At 40.8% G+C, this 10,550-nt stretch overlaps 1 non-coding gene across 1 annotated transcript; it reads right to left on the bottom strand.

The window, feature by feature from the left end:
• Nucleotides 1–9,667: 9,667 nt before the first annotated feature.
• LOC134478793 (small nucleolar RNA SNORA57) lies at nt 9,668–9,808 on the bottom strand. Its single transcript, XR_005498625.1, has one exon. It is a non-coding gene; the product is annotated as a small nucleolar RNA SNORA57 (small nucleolar RNA).
• Nucleotides 9,809–10,550: the final 742 nt, after the last annotated feature.

Raw genomic sequence — 10,550 nt, 5'->3', positions numbered from 1 at the left:
GAGGTGAATGCTAGCAGCCAACCATTGAACTGAGAACCAGATACCCACTGGAGGAGTTAGAGAAAGGATTGAAGAAGCTGAAGGGGCTTGCAAGTCCATTAGAACAACAATACCAACCAATCAAAGCTCCCAGGGACTAAACCACCAACCAAAGAGTACACATGGACAGACCCATGGCTCCAACTGCATATGTAGCAGAGGATGGCCTTGTTGGGCATCAATGGAAGAAGCCCTTGGTCCTGCCAAGGTTGGACCCCCTAGTGTAGGGGAATGTCAAGGAGGGGAGGCGGGAAGGGATGGATGGTTGTGGGGGAACACCCTTATAGAAGTAGGGGGAGGGGGAATGGGATAGTGTTTCTGGAGGGGAAACTGGGAAAAGGGATAACATTTGAAATGTAAATAAAAAATGTAAATAAAAAAATGTAAAAGAAAATAATAATAAAAAAAGAAAGTCACAGAAAAAAAGAGCAAGTGCTGATTCTAAATTTAAAACAAAAGACAGTATACTTTACATCTCATACAAAGTTAATCATTAAGGAAAAAACCTTAAGACATGATATCAATTAAATATTAGATTCTGAGAGAATAGCCAGTAGTTTGAAACACTGGCACAGTCATGAATCCTGAAACTTTTATATGCTGCTAATTGGGGGTGAAAACAGTTGGATAAGCACTTCCAAACACTTCTCTAGTGTTTTTACAATGATAATTTCATGTCTACTGAATGATCTGGCCATTGAACTCTTAAATACTGTCAGGCATCATGGTAGTTACTGGCCAATGGTGAACAGCACTGAAACTGTTAGTGACTAAGCATTGTGGGTAGGTAGGCTCCTGTCTTAATGTACCTTCAAAGTACATTTTCATTTATTTCTCATTAAAATTCTGTGGTGCAAGTTGAGCACACCCAGAAGTATTTCTATCCATCACTTTAATATTTTATATATGTGCTGTTTTGAGCTCGGTATGTAACAAAATGCATCTACTATCATTTCTTTTAAAATTGTTGGCTTGTTTGCCTAGGCTAAAGCATGCAATCCTTAACTGAGCACGTATGGGAATGGACTATTCATTCACATGCATATATGTAGATGTAGATGTAGGTGTAGATGCAGATGCAGATGCAGTTGTGTACACACACACACACACACACACACACACACACACACACACATCTCTGAATAAAACTGCCATACTTCCTTTACCCTGGGCAAATGCTGCTTGGAAATATTTTTGGTGTTCTCCTGGCTTTGTTTGACACAATACATATTTTAAGTGTTTTATGTCTTAGTCTTGATTATTTTCACACTTACCAAAACATGAAAATCTTCCATTTGGTTACAAAACAGCCAAGTCCTGATGAAAAGTATGTTAGTTAAAAACATTAGGGGCTGGGGATTTAGCTCAGTGGTAGAGCGCTTACCTAGGAAGCGCAAGGCCCTGGGTTCGGTCCCCAGCTCCAAAAAAAAGAACCAAAAAAAAAAAAACATTAAAGATAGCCTCAGAGGCACCAAAATGTACTAGTGTCTCATCCAGAAAGAGCATTCGGCACTCCCCCGGGTACGATTTGGGAGTCAATTTGAATTCCACAGTCTGTTTCCGTGTCTTCCTTTTGTCTGTCATTTGTGGTATCTGGTTTGTCTATGGCCTGGCTATGGTGTGTGTCATATGCATCCGTATTTCTTATCTCTCACAGGTTGTGTTCTAACAAAGGACTTTGCTCTGTAATTCCTGAACAGCACCGAAAACATCACATGAGGAAGGAATGACAGATAGTTTACAGAAATCTTTAACAGAGTTTTACAAGGGGGGGGGATTAAATTATTTACTCTAACTGACCCCAAAGCACTCAGCAAGACAAACACACTGTTTTCGTAGAATAGCCACGTCGCTTCCAACTTTTATGGTTGCATGTTTGTTATATAAGGATACTTTCGACCTGCTTTCTGTTTTCAACAAATGATAAACATATCACACACACACACACACACACACACACACACACACACACACACACACTGTGCTCTGGATCAGGGGCATATAGTTTAAGATTACAACTTTGCATGCAGTTAGGTCGTAAACGCTGATTACACGGAAAATCCAAGGGAAGCAGGGTTGGTTGTTGCATTGTTGTCTTAAAGGCAGGTTAAACAAACAGGCAGAGTACAGCGGGATATCACACTAAGGGACCTCAAGCTGGATTATTAACTTGGCTGTGAGTTCCAGCAAAAGCTGCAGTCTCTTAGAATATAAGAGATATTTTCATAAAATTGTATCACAATATAACAGGTACAGGGAGCATCTCCCCTAGGTCTTTCCTATCTACTTCAGCTTTCAAGGTCTAACAAGTAATCTGAGAAGGAGTAAGGAATAGTCTGGATTCATAAGAACAGGGCTATGTGTTTGTTTCTTATTAACTGATGGTCTAGACCATTCTGTGAGCATTCAAAATGAGCCTTTCCTTGTCTTATTCTCCCATAGCCACCCTACTTGTACATGGAAAATAGTTTCAGGACACCTTGGAACAGGATAACATGTTCTCCTTGGCTGTGAAGTTTCCGTACTTCTCTCCCTTAGGAAATATTCCAGCATCAAGGCAGGAAACAGAAATTATGGAACTTGGGTCTGGGGTCTCTCTATTTCTCTATTCCTCAGGGATACTCAGCTCCCACTGCAGGGCTCTCATACCCTCATCTGAGTCTAAAATACCTGGGTGTGGGCGGGTATTTGCTCTTTGAACTAAGCCTTGGAAATTTCTGTTACAATATTGTAACTGAAGGAGCCAGCAGGGCAGCAGGTTTCTATGGCAACTGTGCTTCACAGGCTCCCCTTCACATTAGAAATCCTTGCACACAGCTGTCTGCCTCTTGCATTTCACTGAGAGAAAAACACTTCACTCTTCAGGCTAGCACTTGAGAAATCACATTAGTTAGTGGAACTTGAGTAGAATTAGGCAGCATTCTCTAAGTCTGCTCATTGTGATGAAGGAAAGGAAGTCCACACTGTCAACCATTTTGTTTGCATAAAATTCTCAAGCATAAAAATATAATAAAAATGGCCTTGGGAAGGTATTCCAAGTCTACTGAAATTCAAGGATGCCAATGGAGGGAATCTGTGTGTGTGCAGCTGGTGGTAGTGCCAATCTGTGAGCACACAATATCAGCACTGAAGACAGAACTAACGGAACACACTTTGGAGGCCAGCCTGGGTTAGTGTCTTAAAATGACAGAAAGAGTCTGTCTACAGTCTTGTGACTAAATGATCTAGGAATACAGAACAATGTCATTTATATAAAGCCAGTTGTATTTGAAAGAATTAGGCCTAGAACAGCTGGCCATTTATTAGGGCCATGCCTAGTCATTTTAAACATATATCAGTTTACACTGAGGAATATTTACCCTACACTCCTAATGTTTTCCTTCACATAGAAGGGTCCCTATGGATAATGTACACATTGCCTATCCACTTATTCCATCATGGAAGGGAAGACTTACTTGATTGGAGAGTTCCACAAGAGATATGCATTATTCAGCAGAAGCCCTCTTCTTTCCCAAAAATTGCTAACAGAATTCTTCCATTCTACTCTCAGGAAAGGATCTCCCCTCTATTCTTCTGTGTCTTTCGGGCATTCAATTCTTACAGTCTTACTTAAAAACAGCCAGCAACCAAATGAACAACAAAAGGGATAGACACAGGAGCAAGGGGCTCTGGGTACTTCCTACAGTATAGATACCTGTTAGGAGTACATAATTCAAGGAGAACTGAGTAATGTGATCTAGGTCTGCCTGCACAGGATTCCTGTTGCTTAGGAAAAATACACTGGGACAATGGAAGTGCAAGGACTGCAATGTATATTTATGTTGATGTCTGGTAGAGGAGTTCTGTCTGTGTGTGCCTCAGGAATGTGACTTTCTTGCCAAGAGCCATCCTTGTTATAAGAAGAAATATTTCAGGATACTTTTGAGAAAACACTTTCACAGCGACTACTCTTTGTTTGGGATGAATGCGTAATAAGCCAACTTTTGCGCTTTTCTCTGAGGGCGGTTTGTGACAATGCTCCCTCAGTGTCTTAATTCATGAGACTACAGTGGCGCACTCAGCTTACTGAATTAGGTTCCAAATGTTTGAAGAGTAGCTAGAAATCGGTATATTGTAAAAATTAATGTTATATAAACCCCTTCAAAGAAGAATTGGCCAACTGTTCAGGAATCTTTATACTCCCATAAACATAAAACATAGATTTTAGTTAAAATTATAAGAAAGCTTTATTGAGCCTCACAGGATAAAATAATTCAATTCTCATAATGACAACAAATCACACGGGGGAGGAACATTCACCAAAACATAGTAGTTTTGCTATTTATGTCTGCCAGTACCCCAAATCATTAGCCATCGTTCTTTCAGTATTCTATCTGTGAACTTCACTCAGGAGACTCTTTTTCTGTTCTCTGTGGTGTCTGTTATTTGAAGACATGGGTACCTAGGGTCCAAATACCTCGGGCATGGGATGTTTTATAAGGTAGAGCAGGTTGAGACCTGGAGACTCAGTGGGTACACATCTGTGACTTAGGTGACTCCCTGCTCCCTGTCAGACTCCTGGAGTGGAACAAGTGCCACACTCTTCACATAAAGAAATGTGTCCTAGGGTCATGTAACAGAGGTCTCCATGTACCTAGAGATCTGGAGGGCTTAGCCAGTAAACTTCTTTTCCCATACATTCCTCCCTTCATGGGGTCTACCCTGAGAAGTGGGTAGGATGCATTATGCATCCCTTTCCCACCAAGAACAACCACTAAACTATTTAGAACCATGGACTGTCTCTCTCATCAAGATTCGCTGTGAGGAGTCACGGAGAAGGCCTTTGACTACAGAGCCGCAGCTTAATTCTCCCATAGAAAGTCCCTCTGTGCTCCCAGCCACAACCACCACCAAGTCTGCCTCCACCACGCTAAGGACAATCACCCATGGAACAAGCTAGATCTCCCCTTCCTCTGCCCCTGGGCTAGATGCTGTCCCCAGTTCAAAGGCCCCCAACTCTGTTCTCTGCTCTTCTGCAACTCCCAGCAGTGCCTGGATGTCCAAAAATCTGAGAATCCCATGGTCCTAGTCCCATCGCAGGCCTGGGGATCCCCAAATCATCTCTGGCATTCCCACATCTCAGACTGTGTGTTCCCACCCCCAGAGCCTTCGTGCTTCTCTACAGCCCAGCACCCACCCAGGTAGCACAGTCAGACTCCTCACATTCGGCTCCCTAAGAGGCAGTGCCCAGGGTTGGAGCAGATACAGACCGACTCTGGGGCATTCAGAAAACCTCCTCACATGAATAATGTATTGTCACTTTCCTACTGCTGTGATTAAAACGCTATGACTAAAGCACCTTGTAAATGGAGGGACTTATTTAGAGCTTACAGGCCCAGAGAATCAGGGTCCATGATGGTGGATCAATGACATGGTGCCTGGAGCAGAGCTGACAGCTCACACCTTGAACTGTAAATAGGAAGCAGAGAGAAAACACTAGAAATGGAACATGGGTTTTGAGACCCTAAAGCCTGCACCCAGTGACACACTCCCTCCAGCAAGGCCACACCTCCTAAGCCTCCCCTGAAGTGTGAACAACTGGTGACCAAGTACTCAAAGGTCAGAGACTAACTGGGAACATGTAAATACCACAGGTGATTACTGCTGTGGACATTTGCTGGAAGCTCAACTGTGACTTTTGCCTAGAATTCATTGGTTATGCATAGAGTCCTCCACATTTTGGGTTGCCAGATTAAAACAGATAACCAATCAATGATATTCTGATGGCTCAATTTTTCTGTATGTTCCTTTTGTATAAGAGGTTCTTTTAGTACAAGGTTGAGATATAATTGCATGGAGACACACACCTTTAGCCCCAGCTCTTTGGAAGCAGAGGCAAGCAGACTGCTGTGAGTTTGAGCCCAGCCTGGTCTACAAAGTAAATATGTATATATTTTTCCCAAGAAGATTGTTCTGTATAATGAGATTGAACCTCATCCAATTAGAGGCTTGAAATAAGAAGATGTTTAATCTTCCCAAATAAGAAGGAATTTTTCAATCATGAACTAGAACCTTACATTTTCTCTTCTTTATTTCTTCTCTCCAACCTCTCCCATTGTTGATTCTCAAATTGATAGCTTCTTCTTGTTTATTATTTCATATATATGCATAATTATGTAAATGCAACCTGCTCAGTCTGTTTAATCTTACACACACACACACACACACACACACACAGACACGTATTTTGGTTGATCATTGGATATCAGATAACTTATTAGTGTGCTCTTCCATGGAGAAGTCTTTCTCCCGCTCCTCGCATTCCTTAGTTGCTTGTAGTTCTTTGTCTCCTGGTGGGGTCTTTTGAGGGTCCTTCTATGTCAGCATGTCTATTCAGCTATTGTTTTACTAGAATTTTAGGTTGTCTCTGGTCCCTTCTGTGCAGATTTTGGAATTTTAGTAACTTTCATTCTGTAAAAATATTTCTGAAAGTAAACTAACCTCTTATTAAATACAGACATGTACATATGAATGTGTACAAAAGAATATATTATTGATTCTGTTTTTTATCAAATACAGCATGCAGTATTACTTTATTTGAATTAAATTATGCTGTCTATTTTTTGATTTGCTGCATTGGGTACCTAAGATGAGGAGTCTCCGAATATGTGAATCTAAGGATTATCTGAGATGAGACTTAATAGTGAGGCACATCTGGGTAAAATGAAATCAGATTTTCAAAAAGATAAAACCTAGTAATGCCTAGTTTGGATTTCATAAAGGAGAAAGACTTCTAATCCACAGTTGATGCCAAATGTGTGTATAAATATACTGAGGCCCATAATATTACAATTTAACATTTTAATGACCTTTGGTATAAAGGCCCTGCTTCTATCATTAAGAGTTTCTGGTGTGGGTTTGAAGAGAAGTTCTTCAAGGTGATTCTGATGGGAAACTCAGATACTGGGGAGGATCAAGGTTCCACTTGAGCCTCACCTCCAGGACCAGTGACCACTGGATTCAAATGTGAATCCAGTTTCAGATACATTGTATTAGAAGTTGGAGTTCCCTGTTTAGCCCAGTGGCACAGATATGGCATTAACTTCTCTGTTGTAGCTACGGGGAGAAGTTGCCAACTTTGATATCTTGATTGATGGGAAGCATATTAATGGGAAATATATAAGGATATGAACCCGTGTGAGATTTGATATGCATCTTTGCTGTGTTTACTTGTCCTGCACCTCCAGCATATAATATGATTTGATTCCCTTCTCTTTACCTTTGGGGAAGTTTGTGACAAGTGCTGAAGCAGAAGCTGTCTGAAGCCAGTATTTCTTCTTTTTTGGGAAAATATTGAAGTAATAGAAAGACTGACACAGTAAATGCCATAATTTTAGAGCACAGAACAATTTCTTAAGCACAATGTGTGTCTACGGGTTTGTTTTCTGTTGTCTGGAAGGAAGCTCTACAGGACTCCTTGAGGTCATGTAATTTAAAGTCATATCAGAAGGAGAAGCTAGAAAGTTATGGCATGGGAGCTGGGTAGAGAAATGCCCTCCATTTGCATAAAATTGGTCTGCATCATTGAATTCTTTGATGCTCTTCGGGAGTAGTAATTTCACGAGTGGCCTTTAACTTGGTATCTTGATCTTTATGGTTCCCAAAGGACTAATTTCCACAGAAATTCAAAGCTGAATCTGGAAAGAGATCTCGTGTAAAAGAAAAACAAATGTTATCTGTACACGTGCCTGACAAACTAATCCCTCAGCAAAATGCATACCATCTCTCGTGTACTGATTCAGGATTTGGGGGGCATGGGAGTTTGGATTATCTTTTAGCACAACAAATTTGAGTATACATTTATCTCCCATCTTCCCTGAAAATTGTGCCATCACTTACATTCTCAGAGTTAACTGAAGTATTAGTGAAATCTGAGACACTGTTGAGTGAATGGACAAAGTGTAGCAGTCGAAACCCTCAACAGCTCTTATCTCTTGTGCTTGGGAGAGACAAATTCTGTTTCACTTCATAACTTATAACATCTAGTCAGGAGCCAACATCTGATGTCTGAGGAGTGCAGCCAATTTGCCTAAGAGGGAATACTGCAACCAGCCTATCACGTGAACCATTTGTGGTGTTTTGAAAGGTAAGCGTCCTCCGTAGGCTCAGCCTAATTCCAGGTTTGACCCAAGCTATGTAGAAAACGAAATGGCAGGAAAGTGAGTTTCCGAGAGATGTCCCACCGTTTTGCATGGCTGGGATGGGTGAGCTCTCTGAGGGGCACGGAGCCCAGAGACTTCATCCCAGGATTGCTCCTTGCTACTGATATGCTTTCCCTGCCACTATTACATAGCCTAATGTTTCCTGAGCATCTCCTATTGGGCAGATTTTCTGCAGATCAATATGAAGGTGCACTTTCATGTAATAATGCTGTCTAGACAAACTGATGATTTCATAATTCCTGATAATGATTCTATAGAACTTCTGAACCGATTCTAGTAATTTTAAGCCTCCCGTAGAATAAAACACTGCAAATAGTGTTCTGTGTCATAAGCATGTAAATTTCACTAGGAAGAAAAATAGGCTAGAAACAAATTAATGATCAAGGAAAAACATTAATTCTAGGTCAGGTCTCAGGACAAGGCCACAGATGTATCCCATGATAAAGCAAATTGCTTTGAACTTATAAGGAGCTTATACATTGAAACACTGGTTTGAACTTATCAACTTCCTGCTATAACTCCCTTTTTAAAAATAATATTTTATCAGTGAAGTAATTTTATAAAGAACTTTTGTCTAAGAAGCTATGAAAAGGCTGAGAGAAAAAATAAAGTGTGGCTGTTGAGGCTCTGCTCTATCCACCAAATGTATATATATATGTGTATAAGCACATATGTATATGTGTTTATATGTGCATATGTGTATATGCATATTATGTATATATGTATGCACATATATACATAATTAAAATTGTAGCACTGTGAAAGCATGTGTATATATGTATATATACATATATGTATGTACAAATGTACTTATGTACATATGTATGTATGTATTACATATGTCTCCTGATTCCACAGAGGGACACAGTGGGTCCAAGTTAAAGAGCATTAACATAGAGTTTGTGAGAAAGAGGTAGCAGGTGTTGAAATTCATAATATATTATTATCTGATTATATATCATATATAATATATGATAGATAATAATTCTATGAATTATTTGTAAATTATATATTTTATCATGTCATATGTTATATGAAATATATTTATTATAATTTTATTGTGAAATCTTTCATATCAATTCACATGAATTATATAGTAATTCATAATGATAATATTTAAATTTATATTAATAGTTCATACCATAAAATTAAAAAATATAAGCATTGAGGCAGAGTTAAACTCTGGGACAGGTTACCTGTAGAAGCTGGAGAAGGGGAAAGAGCCATGGTCCCTTTTCCTAACTGCTCTTTCTTTTTTCTTTTTTTTTCTTTTTTTCTTTTCCTTACGGTTCACAGACTTTATTGGTTCAGCAATGAGCAGCAAAGAAAACGTTAACTATCACTCCGGGGGCGTCATGTAGACCTGAAAATAAAAAGCGTTGAGTGATTTAGAGGGGACTGCCGGACTTAGCTGCATTTCTGCACGGAGGTGTTCCGGTGTCTGAGGATAGAACCTGCGCACGGGAGGCCGCAAGCCCCGAAGACAAAACACCGAGAGGGCCGGAGCCCTTTCTTCTACCTCCGTACATTACGGGGAGCGGGCCTGCATACCCGGTCCCCGCCAACTGCTCTACTTTCTTGTTGCCTTAGTTTTACTATTGACCCTGGAGGTTCAGGTTCCCACTGATTCGATAGCATAAGGCGAAATGCAGAGCCGTGACATGTGGAGACTGAAACAAAATGACAGTGAGGAGACCACACAATGCTTGACTTCAGAAGCCATGCTTGCACAAGTGTCCCAGGCTCTTTCAGGCCTGACAGTGCAGGTGCTGACGGAGCTTCATCTGTTTCTCTTATAGGTGTCGCCACAAGTCTCTGCAAAGAAGTTGTACAAATTGTCCTTTCTTTCTTTTTTTTTTAATTTATTTAATACGTAATAATAATTCTTTGGTTTCCGGGTAAACATCCCCCTCCCCCCTCCCCTTCCTTAAGGGTGTTCCCCTCCCAACCATCCCCCCATTGCCGCCCTCCCCCCAACAGTCTAGTTCACTGGGGTTTCAGTCTTAGCAGGACCCAGGGCTTCCCCTTCCACTGGTGCTCTTACTAGGATATTCATTGCTACCTATGAGGTCAGAGTCCAGGATCAGTCCATGCATAGTCTTTAGGTAGTGGCTTAGTCCCTGGAAGCTCTGGTTGCTTGGCATTGTTGTACATATGGGGTCTCGAGACCCTTCAAGCTCTCCCAGTTCTTTCTCTGATTCCTTCAACGGGGGTCCTATTCTCAGTTTAGTGGTTTGCTGCTGGCATTCGCCTCTGTATTTGCTGTATTCTGGCTGTGTCTCTCAGGAGAGATCTACATCCGGCTCCTGT

The sequence above is a fragment of the Rattus norvegicus genome, chromosome X, assembly GCF_036323735.1.
Source record: "Rattus norvegicus strain BN/NHsdMcwi chromosome X, GRCr8, whole genome shotgun sequence".
In the NCBI taxonomy this organism is placed as follows: Eukaryota; Metazoa; Chordata; class Mammalia; order Rodentia; family Muridae; genus Rattus; species Rattus norvegicus.
This window is presented reverse-complemented; position numbering and strand designations above follow the sequence as displayed.